The sequence below is a fragment of the Temnothorax nylanderi genome, unplaced genomic scaffold, assembly GCF_030848795.1.
Source record: "Temnothorax nylanderi isolate EJ_2023f unplaced genomic scaffold, tnyl_v1.0 TNYL_tig0076_pilon, whole genome shotgun sequence".
Taxonomy (NCBI): Eukaryota; Metazoa; Arthropoda; class Insecta; order Hymenoptera; family Formicidae; genus Temnothorax; species Temnothorax nylanderi.
The window spans coordinates 549,803-562,168 of NW_027249138.1; the positions used below are offsets into that span (position 1 = coordinate 549,803).

At 37.9% G+C, this 12,366-nt stretch overlaps 1 protein-coding gene across 2 annotated transcripts in view; it reads right to left on the reverse strand.

Annotated features, from left to right (window-relative positions):
- The window catches only part of LOC139774258 (uncharacterized), an 88,284-nt gene that overhangs the window by 36,375 nt on the left and 39,543 nt on the right, over positions 1–12,366 (reverse strand). The gene's annotated exons all lie outside the window — the stretch shown is intronic.

A 12,366-nucleotide genomic window follows, 5' to 3' on the forward strand; every position in this document is an offset into this window, starting at 1 on the left:
TTCATAAAATAAGGGATAACGTGCTCCGCCCCGTGGCCTCCATTTAAATTCGACCTGTTTTCTGTAAGATAATAAGGATCGGAGCTTTTCCGCTTTAGTCTTTCAGTACGTAAGCAGGTTTTCGTAATAAAATTCTCAACTAAAACTGGATAACGCTTGAAATTGTTTATCTTGACGGAATTAGAATTTCACATTAATCTAAATTTAATATAATATATAATAAGAATAGAGATTATAAGAATATTTATTTTAGTATAAAAATATAATATAATATTTTTAAAGTAAAAAAAAGTATGTGCTGTTATTTATAAAACACAGAGGGGAGTCATTCTATATCTTCATATGCTTATAATAACCAGAACTCTCCTTTCTTTAAGAAAAACTTGACCTCGTATCGCTCAAAAAGTTTATCGACGGAAACCCGGGAAAGCCGGAACAACTCGTATAAACTTACGCTTATCTGTGCGCGACAGACCGTCGCGCAATATATGCGTAATAAAGTGTTACCACGGAGTGACATAATTGATTTCGCTAACTGTGCGATAATTCGCTCTCCCTCTCTCTCTCTCTCCCCCTCCCTCTCCTTCTCTCTCTCTCTCTCTCTCTCTCTCTCTCTCTCTCTCTCTCTCTTTCTCTCTCACCCGGCGAATAAGCGGTTCCGGGAGTATTGCGAGCTATATTCACAAATCATTAAAACGTATCGGCCGCATAACGATCTCGGATCACGTTAATGAGGTCGTTTGCGGCTCGAATCCAAGAGTCTACGGCCGTTTGCGACACTCTCGAGCATGACTATAAACGGCCGGACCACACACGAACTCGTACCACTGCCACTCGCCCCATAGTGCACTCCCGAGTTCAATCGACCCGAATCGATCCTGATTGTATCCGTTCGATGCAACCCTGCTTCTATTCATGATTTCAGCCGGATAATTGCGGTTCTCTCCACGTTAAAAGGGTTACCACACGCGCATAATGCTTCGCGTGCTCGTGAGTAACAATGAGTTACACGTTAATCGACGTTAATGATCGTTGTACTCGATCGTCAGTACCCGTATCGATTCGTCGGTGATATTGTACGAGCTATTTTTGTACATTGAGCAAAAGTATTTCGGAGGATAAGTCCTTTGGCGATAATATAACGCGAGGCCATTATTCGTCTTTTCAATTATTAACGTTAAGTCTCTCGATATATCTAAAATGAAATATCCATTTGAAATTATATCTATGTAAATCGTCACTGATGTTATAGTTATAGTACATTAATGTGAAAATTTTATAATCCTGCGGATAATTCCTGAACTTACGAGAACTTACACTGTTTTTATTATAATAATTTTTCCTCTGATAACGGTCAATCTTTTTCCGAGAACCATTGTATAATCTTGGATACTGCGACGAGTATTTGTTTTTTAATTAATCTTATTTTTATTCAATGGAATCATTAGGATTCGGAATAATGATAATCGCGTTATAATCACGTAGAGCCTCCAATGAACAGTAACTATGATTATATGATATGAACATATTTTACCGGGGTATTCGCAAATGGTCCTGAATTCATTGAACGACGGTAATCCCTTGGGGAAACTACCGGCAGAAAACTCGCGACTCATGAGGGTATTATTCCATAGAATATCCCGCGTGGAGGGTATACTTTCGTTTCTCGGGTGTCCACGTTGCAATCGGATGCAACTTGCATCGTTGCACTTCGGACACGAACGTCACGTTTACCCTCGTTTTCAGAATGTTAGAAGTTATTTGAAAATCCATTTACCGCGGAGGAACGTAAGAACGGAATGCGATAAACGAATAGCCCTTTGCGGTCCGAAATACTTTCCCTACTTCGTTTTCGCCAGTTTTCGCCAAGTCCGACTCATCCCACGCATTCTTCATAAATTCTCTACAGTTTAACGTTTCCATAAATTAAATAAAGCGATATTTATAGTCGTATATACGTATTTCCAGCGGTGTTAAAAAACACGAGTGACTTAAATGTCTAATTAATTTAGATATTATTATTAACAGAGCGCGTAACAAATAGAATAATATAAAATAACGTTTAATTTTTAAAGAGTTCTTATCTTCCAACATTAATTGTTTCTTAATAAAGAAGGATAAATATAATACTGTATTTTGGTCAATTACTCTACATCCGCGGAAAGTTTCAAGCTTTTTGGAATGTACGAGCCACCAAAATTGCCTCATTAGTCTCGGAATGTTTCTCGTTATCCGAGACTTGCAGTTGCTCATAATATTGCGAATCAGCGTGATGCGCCCTCGGATACACGCAAAGTTTATTATTGGTAGCGATATATCCACGCAGATAAAACGCCACGACGAGGAACGTGACACGCAGCTCATATTAGCAAAGTTTGCAAATTACCGATCCGACTCGCGCGTCGCATATGTGCAATAACACACCTCGAGTCGCCGCAACGGATAATCGGTCGAGCGGTATGCATTCGGCCTGCTCCGAGTTAAATGCGAGACGAGTAGCTTCAACTTTTAATAGATGCTATATCGATGCGCGGATATATCGAGAATATATGGTTACCGAACAAAACTGATGCGTCCGCAAGTTCGCCGCGTAAACAGACCACGAGTATGCAACGCGCGTGTAGTCGGATTGCAGTTTGCGCGAGATACGGCGTACCTTAATGGCTGCGCAAGGCCGCAGTTATATGATCTCTAGAGACCAACGAGGGAGAATACATTTCCAGCACAATCCGCGAAAACGGAACCTCGATACGCGTATAGCTTTCGTGAAACGAGTATTTGCAACAGTAACGATTTTTTACGGCGCAAAGACGGACGCGTCCGCGTCGTGCTGATGTACGCGGAACAGCATACATAAAATTTTTTTAACGGATAAACCTAAATGAAATGACCTATATTTCAAATGTCCTGTATGTATAATTCAGTGTCAGTCGATATTCTTAACGTGTATCATGATCGTTACCGTAACTATATTAATACTGTTAATGGAAGCGACCCAGTTTCGGTATAATTAATATGAGTTACGACGCTTCGTTTAGATTAATTGAATTCCTCGCGTCGTGATCATCGTCGCTGTGTAGTGGAAGTACCTTTTCTTCACCAGATCGTTGGTACTCAAAGAGCGCTATGTATCATACTTGTCCCGGGACTGATTGCTCTGCAGTCGGGTCGAGCTTGCCCATAATCTGTCTTCGGTCGTGGTTACGAATTTCGTGGGTCATGTTGAATGCGTGTAGATTAATGTCGCGGATCATATTTCAGACGTTGGCCGAGCAATGAGTAGGTGAGGCAGTTAAGGAGGATCAGCTCTCCTCGAGTTGCTGTACGATCAGTCACTCGGTTGATTGCACGGCAGATTATCTGCTTATCTAACTCCCCGCTTCACTCCGCTGTAATCGCCGGCCGTGTTCTCGTTAAGCCTTAATGCATTATATAACAAACATAATCAACCCCGCGAAAAATCCGATGGAAACGCCAGGACGTCGTTACGTCTATCAGTGACCTTTGGACAAGCTCCGTTACATGACGGCAGTTTTATTTATAGCTGATCTCATCCCACTGTGTGCGTCGCAATGCTTGATGGTAATGCTTGCGGAGGTGGTATTTTATGGTGCAAAAGGTTACGAGCGATTTATTTAAGCTGATGAGTCACTTCCATGAATACATTAATTCTTTCGTATTTCCGGTTAGGTCACATATATATTTGCATGAAATTTCCAATTACTGCGTACAAAAGAATATAAAGTGATTTAAATAAATTATACAAAAATATATTCGAAACACAAATTTTACGCGAATTTGCGTGAAACGCAGATTATTGGAAGGTCGGTATATCAATTTTTCTTACTCTTCATCGTATAAACTATATTTATATATTTTATATTTGTATTCTCTATGATAAATTTATAGTAACTACTGTATCTATATGTACGTACACCAAGGTAAAATAATAAATCTGTCCTCTCTGTATATCAATCAAAATGAAACGATGTCTGACCACATACAGGCATATACTACTTCGACCCAATATTTCACTTCGCTCGCTTGTTACGTTACACATTGATCGCTATGTTAATTTATAACACGCAAGTCAATTAATAATACATTAATATTTCTATTGCTAAATAATTTTATTGATCAAAAGCTATCGTGTTTTTTGCAAAAGATAAAGAAGTTACTTAGCAAAGGCGACATTTAGATCGAAACTTGAATTTTCAGCTCCGGATGTCTCATCTAATTTTAAGTAGTAACGAAGTTACGAGTGCTCGTAGGCGACCCCAATTTCACGGACTTCGTCGCAGCGTGATATGGCTAGAAGAACCGTGGTTGTGATTCGGAAGCTCTCTTAAGCTCACTCTTTCGCGCGAGCGCCCGTTCAATATAAGTTAACGCGAGAGACGGTCGGCGACGGTTGCTCCCACTTCAACTTTCCCTTCGCATTCTCACCTAGCAAAGAGCTTGGCCACTTAACTCCCGAAGTAGCAGCTAACCACTTTGTTCCATCCCGGTTCCGTCGCCCGATAGCTCTCTCATGTGCCTTTAAAAGTTCAATCTTCCTCGTGCACAGACTCTCTTCTGTGTTATCTTTTTATGCCGACGACGATTTATCGGTTATCCTTCGTCCTCAAGAGGGTACTTGCGCTTTCTGTATCGCAGAGATTTTAATTTTCCTCTAACCGCCGTCCGTAATTCTCTACCGGCGTCCATTAACATTCCTCGTCGTGGCGACTGTCAATAAAAAGTTTCATTTCAGCATCGTAGCCACCTCTTGCATTACACGCGCTGTCACACGGCTTCGCGCTTGGGGAAGCTGAATTGCTGCTGAAGACTGTATAGCGGCTGTGATATTGCATGTCACAGAACCACAGATTTTAATTTTTGTAATTTATTCGGTGTAAATAAAAAGCGGATTTTTATTCGAGGAAAGTTCCACCTGTTGGAACTTTTAATGCCTCAATATTAAATATTTAATAAATTAAGCTTTGAATTCAAATTGGAAAAACTGTCGTTTAATCGGTAGACGTTTCGTTTATTGTTACACAAATGACTAATAAACCGGATTTTTTTTATCAGATCTGATTTAACATTTTTCACTTAAAATTAGTTTTAAAGTTTATCAATAAATATTAGATAATATTTTCTCTCAGAACATTTTATGTACATAAAATAGAAATAATTAAGCTTGCAACAATTAAAGAGTATGTAAAAACATGAGCAAAATACATAAAAAGTTCTATACTCTCTTGATCGCGCAATAAAGATCCCTTAAAATACATTCTGTTCAACAACGATATTTCTCGCAAAAGTATAACGTTATCCAGTTTCTGATCCAAGCCGAGCGATCGGGTGTAAAGAGCTAGAAGGAATGAATGGTGTAAAAGAGGCAGCCCTTCGCAAAACAACGCACCGAGAAAGAGAGAGAAGGGAAGTTTTGCATGAGTTGGAATTAGCAATGCGGGCTTGCCGTGTGGCGCGCGCTTGTCTCGTCGGACCTGCGAGAACTTTTGTCAGGAATTTCTATTAACGGTTGCCTACATTGTGCGGATGGGAGTTATGACGATGTATTAAACGGGCCGTGTAAAGTCTACGTTGACGTCGACGTCGGCGAAGTTGCTCGCATAAAACAGAACTCGTTTTGCAGCAATGAGACTTACCTCGGCTCCCTCGCTCGGTATGTAAAGCGAGTTTACCTTATTTCACCATTGTCGCGCGACAAGTTTATGCGTTTGGAAATAATGGAATACATTGGAATTTTTAGCTGATCGCTGTGGAAACGAAACAACGATCACGTTGGATACGCTTCTGATTGGTTTCGCAAGTTCTGATTAAATTCGTCGCGATAATCTTTCCGAGACGTGCGCGATTTTGCATGATATAGCAGACATTGCAACATTATTTTCTACTTTTTACTTCTTTTCTAAAAAGATGACAATTAAAATGATTTAATACATATGATACAAATCAGTCATATATCACGAAAAACGGTCTCCTCGTATCACAGTGACAAATATCCCGTCGCTGTTGTCAATAATAAAAAAATCTTGAAACAATTTTATCAACATTACTGTGGTTTTAATATAATTCACAAGGTTTGGAAAACACTCGGTAACTTTCGGTAACCGCGAAGCAGCATTCTTCTCCCGTTTCATCGGGAAGGGTGCAGCATGCGATATTAATAGAGCTTAATTTACCGGATGGATCAATGCATACCGTGCGTTCTTCGCGGCTTGGGAAACGTGCCCTCGCAATTGCGCTTCATAACTACGCTGTTACGCCGTTATCGATTTTGCCTGCATTGCGTTCCGCTGCGCTCAGGATCGCTCGGTGCGTTTTCGCATCCGCAAGGATGAGGGGGGAAACTAATACCATCTGCTGCTCAGCCGTGTAATCGCGCCGGAATCCGTCGGCGGAGGACGATGCCGGTCAAGGCCGCCACGCCACGCGCCGCGACAGCGATTACTCTCAGAGATGCTCTCGCGATATTTCTTTTAAGCTATCTTTCGCCTTCGATCCCGAATGTATCTGATATTTCTGCTCGAGTAATACACAGAGTTTTGCCAGGCCTTCGTATTTTTTTTAAATTTCTATACATGTATCTAAATACGAACATTAATCATTTATTAATTCAAGATTTTGTAATAATAAAATGTTAAAAATTACATTTTTACGCCAAATCATATGATTATGTGAGAAACGGTCTTAAGAAAAGTGTAATAAAAGTATTCGATATATCCCTTTTTGATATCTCCTGTCACATAAAAAATGCGAATGTGAATGGCACATTGCTGCTCGCAATATATTTATCGCGTAGCTATAGAAGCGCCAAGGCGAAAGGTAATCGAGACGAGAATAAAAGAGAGACTCAGGTTACTCATGTTCATTTATAAGCCGGGTCAAGGGTAAGGTCTGTCGCGTTATCAATTCTCATGGGAAATGGAGAAAGCGTCCATAACAATTTAAACTGCAAAACGATTCTCTCGGAGTAGAAATTTAACGACAGATTGCGTGAAAAACAATTGAAAATGCGAGCCTTAATTTTCGCGGAGTCTAAGCTACTATTATAACTAGAATGTGTGAATAAAGTACGGTTATTCACAACTACAAGAGTCCTTCGGTCCAAGGTCGGTTTCTCATTTCCTGGTCTCAAATGAGCTAGCAACATGAAAAACGATACCTTCGGAAAACAGCTGGTTAAATAAAAAATTAAAATAAGTGATTAATTAGCTAACGATTCTTGATTAAAATTGAAAAATAACAAAGAAAATGGGCTATGAGAATCAAACACGGTTATTTGTGCGTGAGTAAAAATTAAAAATTGCGCGAATATATCCCCGATCCACGTATGCTACATTCTTCTCTATGTACTTCAAAATAACAATAAAAAACTAGCATTAAATAATTAATAGAAAAGAGAAATCCAATAATTAAATTAATACATAAATAAAATTTAATAAAAGGTAAAAAAACTAAAAAGAATCCACTTACGAACTTCAAAAAGGGTTAATTATGTAAAAAATGAAAATCCTATACAATATTAATTTTCTATCGTTATTTTTTCCTTAATTCTTTCTTGCTTATAAAGAAAGAAAAAGATTTAATAAGCTTAAAAAGATAAAAATTTAATCGATTCATGTAAAGAAACTTGTCAAGCACTTAAAAAGTAAGAATAACTCTGATAGTTATTCTTATCAATCGCGTATGCGCGACTAATCAGGGGGAAAACAAATTATGTCCCTCGTTATCCGTCAAGAACATCGGATTAGTTAAAATGTGCATGCATAATGCGCGTCTTTGACGTAAGCGCGCGAATATGGTCCGACTAAAATTGCGTATATACTTTAATCGTTTTATGTCGTTGTAAATGAGTGTAACTTACAGTATCCATGCACATTATATGTCAAGCGTATCATCGTCACGCGCTGAAGAAACTCGGCTTCATGATAAACACATGCACGAGAGTTTAATTTACCTCACGTTAATCCGCAATAATGAATACAGAAGTGGTAATATATTAACATGAACAACGTTATGTAACGAGCGAGGTTTGCAATTTAGCCAAACAAAAACCCCACTCCGGTTTTTATCGGATTTCCTGCTATTTATTTTTATCCATCTCCAGAACACGACGACAAAATCACGTAATCGGTAAATCGCGCTGATTAAACCGTGCTTCTCGCGTGACAACAAATTTTTTCTTATAGCAGCCTTTTTCTTAATTTAGAACAGCTTTATCGAACGGCTTCGGTCAACTCTAAAAGTTTTAATATTTTTCTATCAATTGCAAAATTTTCTCACAAATTTTCTTTTTCTATGATCATATCGCAGTGCAAAAAATTGTAGGATATTAAGGAATGAAAAAGATCGCATTTTTAGTATGCAACGTACAAGCGACAATGCTAAAAATAAAATTACTTTAAAATAATTTCCGCCATGTGTTAACTGCAAGCACATAATTCCGCTGTCGTTTCCGGTTTACGGTTATAGCTGCACGAATAATTCCGAGTGTGCCACTTCGACCGCGAGCGGCATGCGCTTAACGGTCACGCAATTGCAATTAGTTTGCCGCGTTTCAAAGTTAGAACTCGTCAAAATGTTTTAGCGCGTGTAATATAGAAGCGATTAATTTGATAGTATCACCTGTAGAGCCGGTGAAGTGGTTGTGAGAGAAATATCCACCGACATCGGTAAGCCAATTCTGCGTTCCTGTTGTTGAACGAAATACCGGAGCGGTAACCGGGGCGCGTATCTATTAGCGGTGCTATTCGGCGCTTTAATTAGTGCGCATAGCGCAATAACGCTCCCTGCTGGGCCTGTCAGTCTATTATCGGCATGCTCTTATTTTTTATCGATTTAATACGACAAATGCCATCATTGCGGATTAAATTCATCCGACCAGCTGAAACGGTGCAGACGAAATATGTGTGGCCGACGGATTCTTGCAACAACATTCTTTACTTTTACACAAGATATATTTTAAACAAAAAGCATTTATTATAATTGTTTTAATCCTAAATTCGGTAAAATTAAAAAGTAATAGATTTTATGCATTAAAAATATGATTATAGCAAAAAAATATAATTATACAAGAAAAAAATTGTATCTCCTGTTTGATAATTTTTGGAAATACGTCATAAGAACTATTAGAACTAAAACTATAATAAATAAGAAAGAATTTATTGCGAAAAATATCAATATCTGTGGATTTATAAGATACTTATTAACATCAACAATATTGAATCGATCAATTTAATAATGTGATATTACATTTGCAGTTTTGTATAAAATTTTATTTAAATTATATCTAAAAAAATTAGTAATCGGCACGTGATTCAAAAGCATAAAAGTGGAATATATAAAATTGATAAAAATTATTATATCAGGCATAAAATCCTGTCCAATGGCTAAAAATGTTAATATTTATTTATTCGATTGCCAAAGTTGATCGTTGAAAGAGGGAATAAAAGTACGGGAAGAAACTCGCTCATTTCCCTAGTTCGAAGCTGTTTTCTATATAGCGCAAATATCGTATTATGACATTCTGTTGAGTCGATAGCCGACCAAATATTGTCTGCACATGGTGGGTCAATAATGTATCGCTCTTGCAGGTGTTTGCGCGGAGAAGGAACGATGAAACGAAGATTATTGGAATTGTACGACCGCAATAAGAAACAGACAAATATATCGCGCAGAAATATTCGAGCGTTTGTATCGAAAGCCAATTTCAAATATAGTTATTACTTATTTCTCCTAAATAATATATAAAACTGTATGTATATGTAACACGAATTTCCTGCAATTTAGCAATTTCACTACGATGACATAATATATTCCATATTCATTTCAGTTTCCCGTTTACATCTCGACGATAGAATAGTAAATGCATCGTTACAGCGTGGCTCTCCTAGCCACGCTTGGTGCTCCTACATAAATCCCAGATCTGTCAATTTCGCGAGAGATATTGCCATTGGCGTCAAAAGGGTTAAACGGCGCGTCTCATCGAGTCGAGCAACTTGGAAACTGAGCAAGGGCGAAACTCCTCTTAATTGTTTCGATTAAGTCGATAGAGAGCGGATTTGCCCGTGTCGAGAGCTGTTATGAGAATTCTGAGTTTCCCAACCTTCAGTTTCACGCTTGTAATTTTCCAACGAAGAGAATTTACTCGCTATATTTGCACGAATTCTCGCAGTAATATTTGCCGTGTACAGTCTTCTTTGTTTGCCGCCATGTTCGTATTCTCCGTGAAAATTCGTACAATGCTCGTAAAAGCGATAGCCAGAAATATGGCTATACGATCGTATTTTACGAAACTTTCTTTCGCGAAAAGTTACGGATACATGGAGCAATGTTATCGGATTTGCAGCAATACTGTAGGTAGGATCTTTTTCTTCTAAAATTATGTGCTCGAATCGATAGCGACAGAATATTTGCATTTCCTTTTGAGACACTGTACAATGCGCAATATATTTATATAACTTAATCACTTAATGGTATAATTTCATAATATGCAAACTGCAAAATTAATAAAGATAAACTATGTTTAAAGTATGAGAGAAAACACAGACATCATCTAAATTAACTTTTGCGTTTGTTTTTACAGGTATTGAATATCTTTTTCATGCATATCTTTCTACAGCTCGTTATGAACTTTTTCTTACAAACAAGCGCTCCAACTTTGGAACTTTAACTTCGTTTTAGTTTCAATATCTACTTTCTCATTCCTCCTCATTTTATGAAAAAACGAATTAAAATCAACCATATTTTCCAATTTCTGAATTCATATATTTTTTGTTCCCTATATTCATTGCATGTTATTTTTATATCTCATCGCGCACCGGCCCTTTAAAGACATCGTGTCAGACGTACCGAAAAGGGTGAAGGTCGCGGAAGGATCTCATGCAAATCTCATGCAAATTGTCGTTCCGCCGGCGCGGGCGCGGAAATAGCGACGACTGCGGCCGCTTTGAGAGAGAAGAGCGGTGTCGACGGGACACCCATCGTCTTAGAAAGCGTTACGCCCCGGCGATCAGCCGTCACCTTTTTCCTCTAACACGCGGAAGACGAGCGGAATGAAAAGGATCAAGTTAATATGCGTCCTGTGGCAACGTGGAATAATTCCGCGAACCCTATGTCGCCTTCTGTCACGTCGACGCGCCTAGAGAGACGTCAACGAATAATACGCGCGCTTCCTTGAGATAAATTATGAAACGTATCATACTTGATTGGTTGATGATCAAAACAGAAGTTGTGTCACAAAAGTACATCTCGCGAATATTTCTGTAGTCGACAACGCATTTAAAAATTTTATTCACTCTCTTTTTATTCTCCGTCTTATCATTTTTTTTTACAAAATTTAAAAGTATTTTACAAAAGTAAAATACAACAAATATAATATATATTATATTGTTTTTCATTTACACATTCCCTGATTTTCACTAATATATTTTAATCTTTATTACAAACTGTTTTATAAGATATATTATGTTGCAAGACAAATTCGTATATAAGATTTAAAGGGAATGTTATTCACAAAATATTAAGTTTTGCTCACGTTCCCAGAGCACGATATCTTTGGGGACGTGTCGCTCTACATGGTAAATGGTCGGAGGAATGAGAAGTCGCTTTCTCAGCACATTATTCGACGTTTGTATCGGTGGAACTTCCGGCCAGGCGCAAACTTGACCGCAGGTACACAAGAAGCAGATATGTTCCTCGAAACTCAACACACGTTTACCTTTCGCTCGGGGGGTTTCCATTTTAACATCGTACATCGTCCGCATAAAGCCTTGAAGCATCATATCTCGTGGGAGATTACACTCAAGTATTGCGAATTTTCAGAAACAGCGAAGTTTCAGTGGTAAATAATTCATTCGTGAAAATCGCGATTATTTTATTTTGCAAAGTATATCTTGAATCATAAAATATTATAAAAATCAATTGTTGTATATTATACTGCCAATTTTAAAATTTAATATTAGATACTTAATATCAATATAATTTAAATAAAGTAATTTAATTTTGTATTGAGAATCCAACTTGAAATTAAAGAGAAGAAATTCATATTTTTAATCATTTATTATTAAAAAATTATTAGTGTTTTTTAATACTATATTTTGACGTATAGGTGACAAAAAATGTTTTACGAATCAGCCAAAAAATGTTGTTCAAATTGATAATTTTTAGAATGTTGTGACATCTTTCTCAAATCTAAAATTGTACGTCCATGCGTATATTCATGAATAGCGGCACGCGTCAACGATACGCCTTGATCGCGTGGAAATCTAGTTATCGGAAGATAATCTCGCAACTCAGGTTCACCGTTCGTTTCACGGTAACAAGACACGATAGACAGGATGCTACGTAATATGG